The sequence below is a fragment of the Amblyraja radiata genome, chromosome 15 (assembly GCF_010909765.2).
Source record: "Amblyraja radiata isolate CabotCenter1 chromosome 15, sAmbRad1.1.pri, whole genome shotgun sequence".
Lineage (NCBI taxonomy): Eukaryota > Metazoa > Chordata > Chondrichthyes > Rajiformes > Rajidae > Amblyraja > Amblyraja radiata.
The window spans coordinates 18531005-18549742 of NC_045970.1; the positions used below are offsets into that span (position 1 = coordinate 18531005).

Genomic DNA, 18738 nt, shown 5'->3' on the forward strand with positions numbered 1-18738 from the left:
ATTAAATATGAAGCAGTTCGAGTTTCCTGAGGTCATGAACAGCACTAAAACAACAGTTCTTGCTTTTTCACACATTTTCCATTAAATAATTATATTTCTATTTTAAACCAATAAAGTCGCTGAGGGTTAGTATCTGCTCATTAAATTGGATTTACCTTTCTCAAAAGTCTCTACTTATTTGTAGTTTGGAATGAAAAAAAATAATTTCTGATACTGCACATTGTGTAAATTCATGGGGTTACACAGCATGGAAACAGGCCCTTCAGCCCAACCCATCCATGTTGACTATGGTGCCCATCTACACTATTTCCATTTGCCTGTTGGCCGTTGGCCCATATCCCTCTAAACATTAGCTATCATGTTCTTGCACTTGTCTCTACCACCTTCTCTGATAGCTCGTTCCATATACCCAGCACTATCTTTATGAGTGACTTCCCCTTGAGAACCCCTTTCCTCCTCTCACCATGAATACGTGCCCTCCAGTTTTAGACTTCCCTACCCTGGGAAAAATACTGTGACTATCTACCCTATCTATGCCTTTAATCATGTTAGAAACCTCTATATGGAGGCTTCAGCCTTCTTCACTGCAGGGCAGTGACAACCTATCCAATATCTCCATGTAACTCAGGATACCTTCCTGTGAATCTTTTCTACGCCTTTTTTGGCTTGATCACATTTTTTCCAATTTTTTCAATTGCACACAATATTCCAAGTGCGGTCTATCCAATGACTTGTACAACCATAGCATTATGTCCCTACTCCTACGCCTAATACTTCAGCCAGTGAAGATGAGCATGCCTTCATCACCGTTCCTTGAACGTACCGTCACAAAGTCTCACTGTTCAATAACAATTCCCAGGGCCTGACATTCACTGTATATTGTCTTGGCCTGTTTTAACTTCCCAAAACGCATCACTTCTTCAGACTCGCCCAAGTTAAATTTTATCAGCCAGTCCCTTGCTTGCTTTTACAGTTGAACCAGAGCCTGTGGTAACCAAGGTGAGATCGCAAATTGGATACAAAATGAGCCTGCAGTAGAAGGGTTGCTTTCCAGGTTGGAAACATGCAACCAGTACCAGTATTGTGCTATGGGGATTGGTGCTAGCTTCTTTATTGTTCTCCATGTAACCTTTAGACCACTTGAGTATTAGAAAGGCGCTATATAAATCCCATCCATTATTATTATTATTACTTCCTTCACCATCCTGTATACCACCAAGTTTGGTATTGTCTGCAAACGTACCAATCTTGCCACCTACATTCTCATCCAACTCATTCACATCTAGAACAATAAAGGACCTAGCACCCATCCTCATAGCACATGGTCGGAAGCCCGGGGGGGGTGGGGGGGGGATGTGTCCCCCATGTTTTGAGAGGTAGGGGGCAACCCCCCCCCCCCCATAGTTTAAGCCTGTTCTATGGCCCCTTTAGTGCTCCCACCCACCACGGAAGGAAGCTAACGCTACTTTCTTCCCAATTAAGCCAGTGCTAACAGTAATTACCGTATCATGCTAACGTACATACATACGCGTGCATCAGGGGTTCCAAACTATGGCCTGTGGGCCGCATCCAGCCCGCAACGAGATTTTATCCGGCCCGTGGGAAGCTCAGCGCAGGACGGAGCGCGTGTCAGTTAGGCGTCGAGTCAATTCGAGTTGGGGAGCACGGCGGCCCGGAGCTGCTCTTAGTGTTGTTACCGGGTAGGTCCCTCGAACTGTCTGAGCCGAGCCGTCTTCAGGGCCGCCGTGTAGAAGGGTGCAATGTTGGGGGGGGGGGGTTGTTTGGCAACGGCCGAAATGAGTCAGAGGCGGAGGGGCTGTGTTCGGTGGCGGCAGCTGTCAGAATGGGTCGATGGCGCGTTATAATGTGCGATCGCCCCTCTCTGCCCTCTCTCTCTCTCTCACCTCTACGCCCTCTCTCTTTGCGTCCCCCCCATGTTTTAAAAGCAATTTCCGCCCATGCCGTAGCACGATACTGGTTACGTGGTTCCAATCTGAAAAGCAACCCACCTACTGCAAGCTAATTTTGTATCCAATCTGCTATCTCACCTTGGATCCTATGTATTCTAACCCGGATTATTCGACCATGCGGGACATATCTAAAGTCCAGTCTTGCCCTGGCCAATCCACTTGGTTGCCTCAGAAAAATATCTCTCACAAATCTGCAAGCATTACATAATCTTCTGTAAGATTTTGGAGCTTTCTGCAATCCATATTGTATTACTTGTCATTTTAAGATGTCAGTGCCAAAATACCATGTTTTTGTAGGTTCCACTTGAAAGGCTAATTGGCACAATTGCAGTTTAGGATAGCCAACCTATATGCAAGAAAAACACATTTGATAATTGAAAAGGCCAGGAGGAGAAGGTGGCATAGAACTAATTTGGTTTGTTTCCAGCAACATATTAAATGGCCTGAGTTTGGAACCAAATTCGATAACCTCTGAGAAAGGGTGTGGGGATTGTGAGACATGATTAGCCTGCATCCATTGATTGCGGTGTACGCAGGATGCCAGCATGTAATGTCTGCTGAGAGTATCCACTCTGTGTATTGTATTGATCACCAGGGGTCAATATCGGAAGTGAAAGGCTGTTGATAGATGGAGCGGCTGGGCTTGTACACTCTGGAATTTAGAGGGATCTTATTAAAACATATAAGATTATTAAGGGTTTGGACACGCTAGAGGCAGGAAACGTGTTCCAGATGTTGGAGGAGTCCAGAACCATGGGCCACAGTTTAAGAATACGGGTTAAGTCATTTAGAACGGAGATGAGGAAATACTTTTTCACACAGAGAGTTGTGAGTCTGTGGAATTCTCTGCCTGAGAGGGCGGTGGAGGCCGGTTCTCTGGATGCTTTCAAGAGAGAGTTAGATAGAGCTCTTAAAGTTAGCGGAGTCAAAGGATATGGGGAGAAGGCAGGAACGGGGTACTGATTGTGGATGATCAGCATTGATCACATTGAATGACGGTGCTGGTTCGAAGGGTCAAATGGCCTACTCCTGCACCTATTGTCTATTGTCCATGCTGACCATTGTCACACTGGTTATATGTTACCCCGCTTACTCATCCACTCCCAACGTACCAGGAGCAATTTACCGATGCCATTAACCAATTACAGAGAATGTGTGAACACACAAATGGCACCTGAGATCAGGATCTAATGTGGGTTTCTGGTGCTGTGAGGCAGCAGCACTACCAGCTGCACCACAATTAAACCATGACCCATTCAGCTTGACAACACACTGCAAAGCAGCCAATCTATTCCAGGTTCTGTCAGGCCATTTAGGACTGGGATGAGGAAAAACCTTCTCACCCAGAGAGTTGTGAATCTGTGGTATTCTCTGCCACAGAGGCAGTGGAGGCCTATTCACTGGATGTTTTCAAGAGAGAGTTAGATTTAGCTCTTGGGGCTAACAGAATCAATGGATATGGGGAGAAAGCAGAAATGGGGTACTGATTTTGGATGATCAGCCATGATCATATTGAATGGCGGCGCTGGCTCAAAGGACTGAATGGCCTACTCCTGCACCTAGTTTCAATGTTTCTATGCTCCAGTTAAAGCTCATCAATGCTACTTATTGCTGGCCTGAAGATCTTAAAAGGGAGGTACATCGAGGCTGGTGCGGGAAGTGAATCTGACCCAGGAAACATTGAAGAATCATATAATATGGAAAAGACTAGCTCCAAGGTCTTTAGGTGCTACTTTATAGATGCAGTGCATTCAGAAAGTATTCAGACCCCTTCACTTTTCCCACATTTTGTTACGTTACAACCTTTTTCTAAAATGGATTACATTTGTTCTTTTTTTTTATCATCAATCAACACACAATACCCCATTTAAAAAAAAAAGCGAAAACAGGTGTTTGGAAATTTTTGCAAAGTAATTAAAAAGAAATAACTGAAATATCACATTTACATAAGTATTCAGACCCTTAACTCAGTACTTTGTTGAGGCACCTTTGGCAGCGATTACAGCCTCAAGTCTTCTTTTTTTTTTTTTTTTTTTTTTTAAATTATGAAACTACTTTTATTCAAAAAATAAACATAAACATAGAGTATTAACACAATCAAAGACTGCCTATGCTGACAGTTTACAAACAAATGATCGTCAAATTAATAACGTCAACGTCAACTGGACCCACGAATGGCCGTTGAAGGTCGAGTGTTCCGTTTATCAACAAAACACTCGACCTTCATCGGCGACCAGTATTCATGGAAAGCCTCCAAAGTCCCCATGGACACCACGTGTTCCCTCTTAACACTTAAACAAAATTATCAAATTAAAATATTAACATTCTTATCGATAATATATTCAACCTCCTGTGGTGACCAGCGTGCACAGAAGACCTCCACAGTCCCCATGGACACTGCGTGTTCCTTTTCTAGGGACACGCGAGCTCGGACGTAACCCCGGAAAAGGGGCAGGCAGGCAACCGGTGTGCGGCCATCGACTGCCCGCTGCCTGGACCCGCGAATGGCCATCCTGGCCAGGCCCAGGAGCAGACCGACAGGGAGACCCACTCCTCCCTCCCATCCTTCCCCCCTCTGCACCGGATGCCCATAAATGAATAGTGTTGGACTAAAATGTAGCCAAAACTTGAGGAGCAGCCCTTTCAGATATTCGAACAGTGGCTGCAACCTCTCACACTTTATGTACACATGGAACACGGTCTCTTCCTCACCGCAGAAATGACAAGCAGGGGAAGAGTCCGTGAACCGGCTCAAATACCTATTACAGGCCACGGCTTTGTGCAATACTCTCCACCCCAGGTCCCCGATGTAAAGGGGGAGGACTCCCTTGTAGAGAGACCTCCACTGGGGACCGCTCCCCTCGTCAGGTGGTAACACGGACCGCCAGGGTGTGTCTGGACGAAAGACGAGGGCGAGGAAGTGGAGAGTGTGCAGGAGCAACCTGTACAGTACGCGCCTCTCCGCGTCACAGAACGGTACGCTGGGCATCTCGGAAAGGCGGCTCATGTTGCATGGGGCCGGCTCTCGGGGAGGGACCCGGGCCTTGGGCCCTATGAACAATTCCGACTGAACGGGGGCAAGCTCGTCCGGAATCGTTCCATGCACACGTCTCTCCTCAACACCCACCATCACAGCCACGACACCCCCCTCCCCCTGAGGAGTAGGGCCCTGGCTGAAGGTGACCAAATTCCTGGCCTTCAAGAGGTCACGGTAAAAGCCAGGCAACTCCCGCCTAGCGCGTCGACTCATGCCCGCTAATGGGAGCCGTGAGCCCTCCTGAAGGCAGCGCCCCTGGCGTAAAAAATACGTCGCCAACACGTGCCATTTAGGAGGGTAGTCCGAGTAGATGTACCTCCGCAGTGTCCTGAGTCGGAGAGCCGCCACCTGGGTGCGAATACAGACCAGCGCCTGACCACCCTCCTCCAATGGGAGACTCAGAACCCCAGCAGAGACCCAGTGGTTCCTCTTGCCCCAGAAGAAGTTGACCAATCTCCTCTGTAACATGGTTATAAAATAAGAGGACGGGACCATAGTGGCCATCCGGTACCACAGCAGAGAGGCCACCAGCTGGTTTATAACTACAGCCCTGCCCTGGTAAGAGAGCACACCAAGTAGGCCGGACCAACGTCCCAGCCGGGCGATCACCTTCGCCTCCAGCTCCTGCCAGTTCGCCGGCCACCCCCTCTCATCGGGACTCAGGTAGACCCCCAGATAGAGGAGGTGCGTGGTATTCCACGCAAAACCTGCCATCTCCTCCGGCAGGGAGTCCACCTGCCACCCACCCACCAAGAGACCAGAACACTTCCCCCAGTTGATCTTGGCGGAGGAAGCAGCCGAGAAAACCTGCTGGCACTCACGCATCCTCCGCAGGTCAACAGGGTCGGTGAACATCAGAATGACATCATCGGCGTAGGCCGAGAGGACCACCTCCATCCCCGGCCCTGATAAAGCCAGGCCTGTCAACCGTCTCCGGAGAAGGCACAGGAAAGGCTCGACACAGATGGAATACAGCTGGCCGGACATGGGACATCCCTGATGAACCCCCCTCTCAAAGGGAAAGGGGGCCAACAAAGAGCCGTTGACCTTAACAAGGCATTCTACAGCAGTGTATAAAAGTTGAACCCAGGCCACAAAGTGTGGTCCAAATCCGAACGCCTGCAGAGTCCCCAGAAGGTAATCATGCTCCACCCTGTCGAACGCCTTCTCCTGGTCGAGGGAGAGAAAGGCGAACGACAGACCAGCTCCCTGGGTCAGATATATTAGGTCCCGGACTAGATGAACATTGTCCTGGATGGACCGGCCCGGGACTGTGTACGACTGGTCAGGGTGGATCACCTGGGACAACACGGGACCTAGGCGATTCGCTAATGCCCGGGCAAAAACTTTATAGTCCATGCTGAGGAGAGAGACCGGGCGCCAGTTCTTCAAAAGGCGGAGATCGCCCTTCTTGGGCAGCAGGACAACAACTGCCCTGCGCCACGAGAAGGGCATCTCCCCAGTCGCCAGGCTCTCTCCCAGGACCTTCATATAGTCATCCCCCAGGACATCCCAGAAGGCTCTAAGGTACTCCACAGTCAGCCCATCCAGCCCTGGAGACTTGCCCCCCTTGAGCTGGTGCAGGGCACCAGTCATCTCCTCCAGTGTTAGGGGATCATCCAGGTGTTCAGCCACATCATTGCACACAGCGGGTAAGCCCTCCCACAGGACCTCTTGTGCCTCCCCACTCGATGTGCCTGCCGAGAACAGAGTCTTGTAGAAAGACCCAACCGAGGCACCAATGCTCTCTGGATCTGTGACAGAGGAGCCATCATCCGCAAGCAGCTCAACAAGCTGCCTGCGGGCTCCTCGCCCCTTCTCCAGAGAAAAGAAAAAGGGGGAGGCGCGGTCCAGATCGTGTAACATCTGGACTCGCGACCTCACATACGCACCCCGGGACCTCCTAAGCTGCAAGTCCCTCAGTGCTCCCATCTTCTCTTGGTATTCCTCCCACTCACATGAAGCCCCACCAGTCTGATCCAGACGTGCCCCCGAGTCGAGCAACTCTCTCTCAAGCCGTCCGATCTCAGAGTCTCGCCTCTTAGTCGACCCCCTCGTGTAGTCCTGGCAAAACAGACGGACGTAGGCCTTCCCCACGTCCCACCACTGCCTTAGGGAAAGGAAACGCCCCTGCCTCTCTCTCCACCTCGCCCAGAACTGCCTGAATGAATCCTGGAATCGGCGATCCTCCAACAGCTGGCTATTAAAATGCCAGTACACGGACCCAGCCCGTGTGCGCATCGGGATAAAATCCACTCGCACCAGGCAATGGTCCGAGCATGGTGCCGGCTGCATGGAGGCCGCCGAAACACAGGAGACATAGGCCTTGGACACGTATAAATGATCAATACGGGAACCACCACCCTCAAACCTGTACGAGAAGGCGTTCGAGTCGGGGTGGAAATTCCGCCAAGCATCTACCAGCTCAAAAGAGTCCACCATCTCCCTTAAAGTCTTTACTGCACCCGGGTCACGCTGAACGCCAGAGCGATCTCTTGCCTCGAGGGCACAATTAAAATCTCCCCCAAGGAAAACACACTCCCCACGGTCGACATAAGTCTTCTTGGGTGTGATGCTACAAGCTTGGCACACTTGTATTTGGGTAATTACTCCCATTCTTCTCTGCAGATCCTCTCAAGCCCTGTCAGGTTGGATGGGGAGCGTCGATGCACAGCTATTTTCAGGTCCCTCCAGAAATGTTCGATCGTGTTCAAGTTCAGGCTCTGGCTGGGCCACTCAAGGACATTCACAGAATTGTCATGAAGCCACTCCTGCATTGTCTTGGCTGTGTGCTTAGGGTCATTGTCCTGTTGGAAGGTGAACCTCCGCCCCAGTCTGAGGTCCAGAACGCTCTGGAGCAGGTTTTCATCAAGGATCTCTCTACTTTGCTCCATTCATCTTTCCCTCGATCCTGACTAGTCTCCCAGTTCCTGCGGCTGAAAAACATCCCCACAGCATGATGCTGCCACCACCATGTTTCACCGTAGGTATGGTATTGGCCAGGTGATGAGCGATGCCTGGTTTCCTCCAGATGTGACGCTTGGCATTCACGCCAAAGAGTTCAATCTTGGTTTCATCAGACTAGAGCACCAGAGAAAGCAACCCTTTTGGCAAACTCCAAGCGGGCTGTCATGTGTCTTTTACTGGGGAGTGGCTTCCGTCCGGCCATTCTACCATAAAGGCTTGATTGGTGGAGTGCCACAGATATAGTTGTCCATCTGGAAGTTTCTTCCATCTTCACAGAGGAACTCTGGAGCTCTGTCAGAGTGACCATATGGTTCTTGGTCACCTCCCTGACCAAGGCCCTTCTCCCCCGATTGCTCAGTTTGGCCGGGCGGTCAGCTCTATGAAGAGTCCTGGTGGTTCCAAAGTTCTTCCATTTATGAATGACGGAGGCCACTGTGCTCTTTGGGACCTGCAATGCTGCAGAAATTGTTTTATACCCTTCCCCAGATCTGTGTCTCGACACAATCCTGTCTTGGAGGTCTGCAGACAATTCCTTTGTCTTGATTTTTGCTCTGACATGTACTGTCAACTGTGGGACCTTATATAGACAGGTGTGTGCCTTTCCAAATCATGCCCAGTCAATTTAATTTACCACTGGTGGACTCCAATCAGGTTGTAGAAACATCTCAAGGATAATCAATGGAAACAGGATGAACCTAAGCTCAATTTTTAGTGTCATAGCAAAGGGTCTGAATATTTATGTAAATGTGATATTTCAGTTATTTTTAATTACTTTGCAAAAATTTCTAAACACCTGCTTTCGATCTTCATTCTGGGCTATTGTGTGTAGCTTGATGATTAAAAAAAATGTAATCCATATTAAAATAAGGCTGTAAAGTAACAAAATGTGGAAAAAGTGAAAGGGTCTGAATACTTTTTGAATGCAAAACAAGGAACATGTCCAATGTACACAGCAAGTTTCTGAGACCCTGCAGAGATACATTTGGAGGGGAGTGTTCCACGTGGTCAATGGGATTGTGATCAGAGAACTCTCTCTTCTTGCAATGGGGACACTCTAACATAACAAATGAGCCAGAGTACAGCACAGGGTTATTGTCTGTGAATGTGAGGCTTGGAGTCCACTTTGCAGGAATTAGCATTTTCAGCATCCATCAGTTGAAGAAAATGTATTAATCGCATTATTCACTGCCATTTTCACTGCAGTATAGCAACCTTCTTGCCTTTTCAGCAATAAGATCTGAAGCATCGAAGAACTCTCTATTCGTACATCAGTTAATCTGCATGCTAATCTAACCCTCAACATTCGGTCCAAGAACCTCTCGAAATCAGGATGCACTTGCAGGTTTCCTCCTCTGCTGTGGTCATCAGATTCCACAATGTCTTTAAATCTCAAGTTCACAATGCAATCACTGATTGTATCCTCATGTATCTATTACATGTACAAAAATTGAAGCCTTGAAATATTTTACTTGCTGCTGATCTGACTTTAATTTCTTGAACACCTCATCAAATAGAACGTCAGCCACACAGGTGTTCATTGTGACAATAAATTAGCGAACATTGTTTAAGTATTTGAGTTTGCATCAAATTTATTTATTTATTTGCTTGCAGATCATTGCATTTTGTTCCTTGGCAATTTTCTTTGTAACTTCTATAAGGCTATTGGCTTTGAAAGGCTTAGCCAGTCATTCTAGACAGTACCAAATGGCTGTTGCATTTTGTCCTGTGTACTGAGTTTCTCCTGGTAACCCATTTTGAATTGGAGAGATAGATGGAACTGCAAATGCTGGTTTAGAAAAAAAAAAATCACAGAGTGCTGAAGTAACTCAACGGGCCAGGCAGCATCTCTGGAGAACATGAATAGGTAATGTTTCGGGTTGAGACCCTTCTTCAGACTGATTTTGCGGGGTGAGGGGCAAAAAGGTCGGAAGAGAGGGGCAGGACAAAGCCTTGCAGGTAATGAGTTGATGCAGGTGGAGGGGACATGGAAATGCTGGACAAAGGCCAGAGATGAAAAGACACATGTGAGACAAAAGCATTGAGTTGTGAATTGTAACGCAATTGGGATCCTCCTTCCCCCACCCCCACCCCTCCCCCAATCTTACCCCACCTGGACTTGCACCTATTTCCCCCACATTAATTCCTCTAGCTTTACAATTCTCAACTCTTCACTCCTTTTATTTCGCGCATTCTGTTTTTTTCATTTCTGGCCTTTGTCTATCAAATATCCCATCCGTATCAACCTATTTCTTGCCAGTCTTTTTCTTGCCACTCCTCTCTCTCTCAGTTTTCTCCACCCCCACTACAAACAATATGAAGAAGATAGGTGAAATGACACCTATCCATGTACTCGAGAAATGCTGCCTGACCCGTTGAGTTGCTCCAGCACTTTGAGTCCATCTCCAATCATTCCCACCTTCTTACCTTGAGCCATGCTGCTGTTTCAATACGAGCAAAGCTTGTGTTATGGGTATTCAGGTAATGCATATTTGTCCTTACAAAATTCACAAATCGCAACATAAAAATTTTGAACTACGGAATAAAATTAGCTCTCTCAGAATTCATGTGGAAAAATAAAGTAATCAGTTTCTTTGTTCAGTTGATGTGGTTTTGCATTATGGTAAATCACAATGTGGACTTTTTTCAGGGAATGTAATCTCCATTTAACACGCTGGTCACCCATGACTTGATTTTGCTGCACTTTCTTTAAGATAGTTTCAGCACTCTCGTCACCAGCGCAGTGCTTTGGAGTCTTTCAATTGTGTTACGGGTATAAAGTAATCTAATTGACTTTGCCTTTTATTATTGTTGTTGATTCTTTAAATTGAACTGAAATATTGTTGCATAATTCTGATAAATAAATCACGTGGCATGTGCCTTGTTAATAGCAACCTCACCAACTTTGACAGTAAAATACACTGCAAATGCAGAAAGATGTTGACAAATATCATTGTAAGGCCAGTTCTGCATTCCCACCTTCCCCTGATAATTCCTCATTCTTGGTATGGCAAGAATCTATATATCTTTGCTTCATGTCTGACTTAAATGGTTAACCTCTTGCTTTTAAATACTGATTCCTAGCTCTAGGAATCCAAAAGGAATAATCCCCACTGCATCCACAAGACAACTCAGAATTCTACATATTTCAACCGTTATCTCTTTCTCTTTAATAACTAATGCCCATTGCAGGTATGTAGTTGGCCGTAGACAGACACTGATGTAGTATAGTACAAAGCAACTTGCTGCCTTTTATCCCATCTGAAGGATGGTGAGATCCTACTGCATTTGGCCACAGTCTGCTGTTGTGTCCAAATACAGTGTTCTCGGGGGAAGCACGGGGCTGTAAAGGATATCCAGAGGCCTTTCCTCCTCCTCCTCCAAGATATGGCTGAAGAAGGGTCTCAACCCAAAACGTCACCCATTCCTTCTCTCCAGAGATGCTGCCTGTCCCGCTGAGTTACTCCAGCTTTTTGTGTCTATCTTCGGTTTAAACCAGCACTTGCAGTTCGTTCCTACACATAAGGCCTTACCTGGCAGGGGAGATACCGTGATCACAAAGGCAGTTCTCCCAGGACCAGTCTATCCCTTTGTCCTGCGGGTGTGCTGACGGGTGCCATGCCCCCCAATGTGGGATATTTAACTACAAAATCTGTGGGAGTGGGGGACAGCATTTGTGCTAAAAAAAATTTGGGCGGCAGAGACCCGGATTCCATCCCGATTACGGTGCTGTCTGTACGGAGTTTGTACGTTCTCCCTATGACAGCGTGAGTTTTATCCGAGATCTTCGACTTCCTCCCACACCACAAAGACAAGCAGGTTTGCAGGTTAATTGGTTTGGTAAATTGTCCCTAGAGTGTGTGGGATAGCGTTAATATGCAGGAATCGCTGGTCGATGCGGACTCGGTGGGCCGAAGGGCCTATTTCCACGCTGCTCTCGTTATGGAAGAAAGTAACGTTAAAACTTCAGGTTGATGACCTCTCATCAGAAAGGAAGGGGTGGAAAAGATAAATGTATATTGGTATAACACTAATGATGTTGGTGCTGGCAGGGAAGGTGATGAAAGCTTGTTAATGGCAGATGGCTGGAGGGGATATAAATAGGGGATGAAAGGAAACAGGAAAATGAAATTGAAAATCATGTTGGAACTGATATGCAAAACATTGCAACTGGAAAACTGGTATAAAAACAGAATTATGGAAATATTAAGTAGATAAGGTCATCATGGGGGGGGGGGGTGGAGAAAGAGAGAGATCGGCATGCAGAATATGATGTAATTATTCTAATTTCCTCTGCCTGCACGTCATCCATATTCCTCCATTCCCTGTATATCCATGTGCCTATGTAAACACATCTTAAATGCCCTTATCATCTACCTCCACCACCAGCACTGGCAGCACAGTGCAGGCACCCACTACTCTCTGTGTAAAACAAAACGTTGCCATGCACATCTCCTTTAAACTTTACCCCTCTCACATTTCCACCGTGAGGGGGAAATAAGTTCTGATTACCCTGTAAATGACTTCCATAATTTAGTATATCTCTATTAGCTTTCCTCTCAGCCTCCAAAGCTCCAGAAAATAACAACCCAAGTTTGTCCAACCTGTCCATACTTCTAAACAAATTCCCATAAAACTCTTCTGGTGTGGATTTGTCAATGACCACTGTCCGCAGAAGACTTCATGAACAGAAATACAGAGGCTACACTGCAAGATGCAAATCACTGGTTAGTCGCAAAAATAGGATGGCCGGGTTACAGTTTGCCAAAAAGTGCTTAAAAGAGCAACCACAGTTCTGGAAAAAGGTCTTGTGGATAAATGAGACGAAGATTAACTTATATGAAAGTGATGGCAAGAGCAAAGTATGGAGGAGAGAAGGAACTGCCCAAGATCCAAAGTGTACCGCTTCATCTGTGAAACACGGTGGTGGGGGGGTTATGGCCTGGGCATGTATGGCTGCTGAAGGTACTGGCTTACTTAACTTCATTGATGATACAACTGCTGATGGAAGTAGCATAATGAATTCTGAAGTGTATAGACACATCCTATCTGCTCAAGTTCAAACAAATGCCTCAAAACATTGGCTGGCGGTTTATTCTACAGCAAGATAATGATCCCAAACATACTGCTAAAGCAACAAGGGAGTTTTTCAAAGCTAAAAAATGTTCAATTCTTGAGTGGCCAAATCAATCACCCGATCTGAACCCAATTGAGCATGCCTTTTATATGCTGAAGAGAAAACTGAAAGGGACTAGCCCCCCCCAAAACAAGCATAAGCTAAAGATGGCTGCAATACAGGCCTGGCAGAGCATCACCAGAGAAGACACCCAGCAACTGGTGATTTACATGAATCGCAGACTTCAAGCAGTCATTACATGCAAAGAATATGCAACAAAATACTAAACATGACTACTTTCATTTACATGACATTGCTGTGTTCCAAACTTTATGGTTCCCTGAAATGGGGGGACTATTTATAAACACTGCTGTAATTTCTACATGGTGAAACGAAAATGTATAAAAATGGACTTTGTTAAAATCTGTCAAGGTGCACTTTAACCATGTGATTTTTTTCTATTACGAATCTCAAATTGTGGAGTACAGAGGCAAATAAATAGATGATGGGTCTTTGTCCCAAACATTATGGAGCGCACTGTATAAGGAAGACGGCAGTCATCTCAGGAGCACTGATGTAAAACGTGTTGTTATCAGAACTACGTGACCCATTCTGGTGTTACTGCTGCATACTCTTAAACAATGCAAACAGTAGCATGTCATTCTCCACGGAGCTTTTTGTGGTTCAAATGTCCAGAAGGGCCAGGAGAGCAGACTGTCGTCAATCAGCAAGGATAGGAGCTACATTGCTCTCCTTGCAAATCCAACACAACAACTGAAAATGGGTAGGCACGGCAGACTGCCTTAGGATATGTCTTGAAGTCCTGAAGGAGTTGAGCATAACGATTTATAATTGGGACTTGGACAAAATGCATACTTTCAGGGAATGACACTCCATGTAATTAGTTGGAAGCTCTGAGCCTGGAGCACCACCTTTTCCTGAATCTTTGGGAATTCTGCTGTCCTGAAAGCTGTTGTTCACTCTTTAAGCAGCAGTAGCAGTTCCCTGGCGCGCAGGGCAACAATGACATCCTGCAGACTGGGGTAAACAGCAAACTGTGAACTGTGGCATAAATCACCAGCCACATCCTGGGATGGTCCAGGTGCAAAAAGGTTAGAGTGACAGTAACTTTCACTTGCATAGGTGGAGCCATCAATGGCATTTTCATTTTTCACATCATCTTTTCTGAAAGCTGATATTTCTGAGATCTGTGCCAATTACTTTCAAGTGTGGAAGCAATTTAGTTTAGTGTGATTGCAGCAGGAGAACTGGGAATGTGCAAATTGTTTTTTTAAAAGCTGCTCTAATAATTGCCAGAGAGAGATCTATTATCCAGCTGGGAACTTTGCTCCCCACGGACAAAGGATAATGTTCATGCACTGCACCACCTACTCCCTGAAATTATTGATCATAAGCTGTTACTTGTACCTTGCACCACCTCATAGCAGGAGCTCTGCCTTCAGAAGTTGGCAGACATCTCCCACTCTCACCACTGCCATGGAAAACCTTTTATATTTGAATGCATTGCTTTGCAAAAGGTAGTTGGTTGGTGTAAGGGTAGCCAGCAGTGCAACACAAAATGCTGCTTTGTAGGGCCAGGATTTGATACTGGTCTCAGGTGCTGTCTGTGAGGAGTTTGCGTTTTCTCGGTGACTGCCTGCATTTCACCCAGGTGCACAGGTTTCTTTCTAACATCCCAAGGATGTGCAAGTAAATGTAAAGTTATCCTGGGTGGAGATAAGTGGCAGAAGAGTTGGGAGAATTGATGGGCATGCGAGAGAGAATAAGCTGCAGAGAAACACGTATGAGGATGGGACTGATAGGAATGCTCTGAGAGCTGGTTATTTCTGGTCGCCGTTTATTTTACTCTAGCTTGGAGATAAAGCATGGAAACAGGCCCTTCGGCCGATTGAGTCCTCGCCGACCAGCGATTACCCCTACGCTACTTCTATCTTGCACACTAGGGACAATTTACGGAAGCCAACTAACCTACAAATTGCACGTCATTGGAACGTGGGAGGAAACCCACGCGGTCACAGGGAGAACGTACAAACTCGGTACTGACAGCACCCGTGGTCAGGATTGTACCCTGGTCTCTGGCGCTGTAAGGCAGCAACTCCACTGTTGCACCACCGAGCTGCCCGTTATCTCGTAAGAAGGTATGAAAAATAATAATGAGAAACCTGACACCTGGAAGAGACTTGGTGGGTTCATGCCTTTGCTCGGGTCGTCTGTCTTGCTTCTTTCGTCACCTCTGGCAAGTTCTCTTTAGCTCTTCCCCAACCACAGTCTTCAGTCCTGTTGTCCTCCAGATCAATCCCAAACAAACATACAAGTAATTACACAATATTGTACAGGCATAGATATGCCCCTCCACCCTCCCTCCACCCACCTCCTCCCCACTCCTGGCAACCTACAATCCTGCATTTGGAGCACACTGGATACTAATTGTATATTTGTGATTTAACATCACAGGGGAATCACCCGTTGTATGTTCCACCAACATTGTTGTCACCACTGCATGCTCAATATAAATTGTGTAGGTGTGTCAAAAAGAGTAAAACTTGTAGCTGGAAGCCCTTGAGAATTTAACTCTCCTCCCTACAATTGCATTTTGAGATTGATTTTCCACCCGTAATCTATTGAGCAACAATTTTGCTTTGTGATTGAATTCCTCAGTCAGTACGTTTGATGAATAGAACAAGTGCATTCAGACACAAATGGACAGTTTGTCCATGAAGCATGATACTTTGTGTACTCCCTCAAGTTGTTGTAGAGTTGACTAACTGCATGGCAAATGACACAAATGGTAAACTTTAAAATTTCCCCTTCGTTATTGAGCAAATTCCAGATATCCATTCAGATCCCATCTGAAGGAAGTAATCAGCACCACTGTGACTAGGTTGCTTTTTATATATCCACTATTTTAAAGGGAGGAATAAGAGAATGAGCTATAAACATTTTATTTTTTCATTTCAAATATGATTTTGGTTTGTTAAATGTTATACTTCTATGCGCTAGGTCTCAAATAGCACAGAATAAATAACCTGCTTATTTCTATGTTAATATCTGTCAGCGTGTTAAAGCTCAGATCACAATCTGCCACGATCTATTTAAATAAAAAGCATTCAGAATTACTTTCATGTTTACTTATAATCAGACTACCTTTTTTTCCATTTGAATGAACTAAAGAAAATGTACAATCTGGGTGCTTTTTGTATGTGAATGCAAGCTGCTGCACCAATATTTTACATTACAATATTTTCTATTATAATTGTTACAATACATTGGCAAAATCACATTCAGTGCGCTGCAAACATGGTTAAATATAATTGTAAGGTTGTAGAACTGATGGAGCGTTACTGATGGTTACCCAACTGCAAACACTGGTGACTGATTTCGAGTAATAGCATATATATTGAGTACTGCTGTGCTTGTTCACTGCTCCAGCCTCTAATGAGTTTTGGTGCAGCAGCACAGCGCTGATGGTTATGTTGTTAAACTCGTTCCATGTTCTGCAGTCCTGCACCAGTCAAGCTTCGGCTGTGGATCTGTCAAATGGTTCAGACTTTAATGATACTCACTTTCTTGAGGCCACATCAGCAGTGAGTTCATCAACACAGCAGGTGGCTTATAAGGATGCTGTATATTGATTAGATTTGATTTTCTATTTGTTGCTGATAATGAATGGAACCTCTCCTGCTTCTTGATGCCTTTGAATGCCAATGCAAAGTGTTTCTTCTTGTTGGCAATGGGCATTGGCAGACACAGCGGAAACTTCTCGCTAATCATTACATTGCTGATTGTTGGCTAAGCCTTGTATTGCCTGCTGTCTCTGTCACAGAAGGAGATCCATATCAGTCGCTGAAGAGAGAACCACCAGCAAGTGCAAAACATAAAAGATCGGCTCAACTTGCAAAAGATGGAACCTTTCCCTCGTATGATCTCTTAGTGATGAAATAAATATTCTGTCATCTTGTTTTGGTGATCCAGTCTGGCAGGAGAAGCATCACGTTAGTGTTGCTGACAGTTGATATTCTGCAGGTATTAATGCATTTTGCACAGAAATGCAGTTGGAAATGCAGTTCAAAACTGCAGTTGGAAAGATATTGAGATAAAGAAGTTGGGGGTCTTTTGCTACTTTTACTATTGCAGGCACGAAGGTGCCAGCTGTTACATAAAATTGTGACCTTTTTTGCAGTCTCTTTGTAACTAGAACGCCTAAGGTGGAGGACTCTCCATGTCATTTAAAGACTTGATCAGGACAAGTCAAATGGACAGGATAAGTTTGCTGTGTTTGTTCATCTCCTGGCATGTATTACATCAGTTACATTTCTGGTAGAGCCTCAGCCGTTGGTGCTCTTCCCCCACTTGCAGTTGGAACAATGTCTCTGCTTGGTAGAAGCATAAGATCCAGATCCTTACAGGGTAGATGTGGAAAGCATGTTTTATCTCATTGGAGAATCTGCTTACCACCACTCTTTAAAAACAATGGGTTACCTCTCTGACTGTCATGATGTTTTATTTTGGAACAACGTTCCTCAAAGGATGGAGCAAGCAGTATTTTAAATATGTTCAAGTCAGAATTAGAAACTTCCTAAGGAGGGGGAAGGATGGGAATGTAGAACAGAGGTTACAGTCAGATCATCACGTTCTTATTAAATGCCACTCCCCAATATCCAGTCGGTTCATTTTTGCTCTAATTTCATATCTTCAAAATGTTTTCCTTGTAAAATGAAGATGTGTAAAATTGACAATGTTTTACAAATTCAACAGACTATACTGAATGAGGCTCTCTTATCGGCCCTTGCATCTGAAGTAGTCTTTAAATGACATGGTTTCCCCATTGATGCCTCTGGAAGATGAAGAGGCCTAGTAGTTAAAATAGTAAGATTAAACGAGAACTTACCAGTTTGAAGTCTGATCGTTATTTTATGAGGAGTAACGTTGAGGGAATACGTGAAGAACCCCGCCAGGACGCATGCGTGTCATTCTTCAAAGCAGCAGTGTGAAATCACAGATAACTGTAATGACTAAACATAGTAAGATTAGAGAAGAGATACCAGTTGAGTATATGATCAAGGGTGGGAGCGGAGGGCACGTATTCCCTCAACGTTACTCCTCATAAAATAACGATCAAACTTCAAACTGGTAAGTTCTCGTTTAATCTTACTATTTTACTTCGGAGTCGCGTGAGTGACTACGGGAAGATTTTAAAGCTCTGTGATTTCATGCCGTGGAAACGAGTCCATGCATCACATCTGCCTTGATTATGGGGAGAATAGAGTTAACATCATTAGACATCAATACGATATTGAAACCCAACGATAAATATATTAACACCAATTATTGCCTTTATTTATGGGGTAAATTATATTACAGAACTTAAATTTGTTTCTGCAAATGTTCCAGGTTCAATGACTGGTTTGTTATAAAGTCGTTGGAAAGTTTCCTCCGTTGACCATCCTGCTGTCTTGAGGATTTGGTCCATAGGAACGTCCAACTTCATAGCTGCCGATGTAGCTGCAGCCCTGGTGGAGTGAGATTTTAAAATGCTAGTGTCTACTCCAGCCTTTATTAGGACCTGTTTTAGCCATCTAGAGATGGTCTGGACTGTCACTGTTTTGAGTGGCTGTTTGTAGCTGATTAAA

At 45.4% G+C, this 18738-nt stretch overlaps 1 non-coding gene across 1 annotated transcript; it reads left to right on the forward strand.

Annotated features, from left to right (window-relative positions):
* Positions 1 to 11496: 11496 nt before the first annotated feature.
* LOC116981687 lies at positions 11497 to 11655 on the forward strand. The gene has a single exon (XR_004414282.1). It is a non-coding gene; the product is annotated as a U1 spliceosomal RNA (small nuclear RNA).
* Positions 11656 to 18738: the final 7083 nt, after the last annotated feature.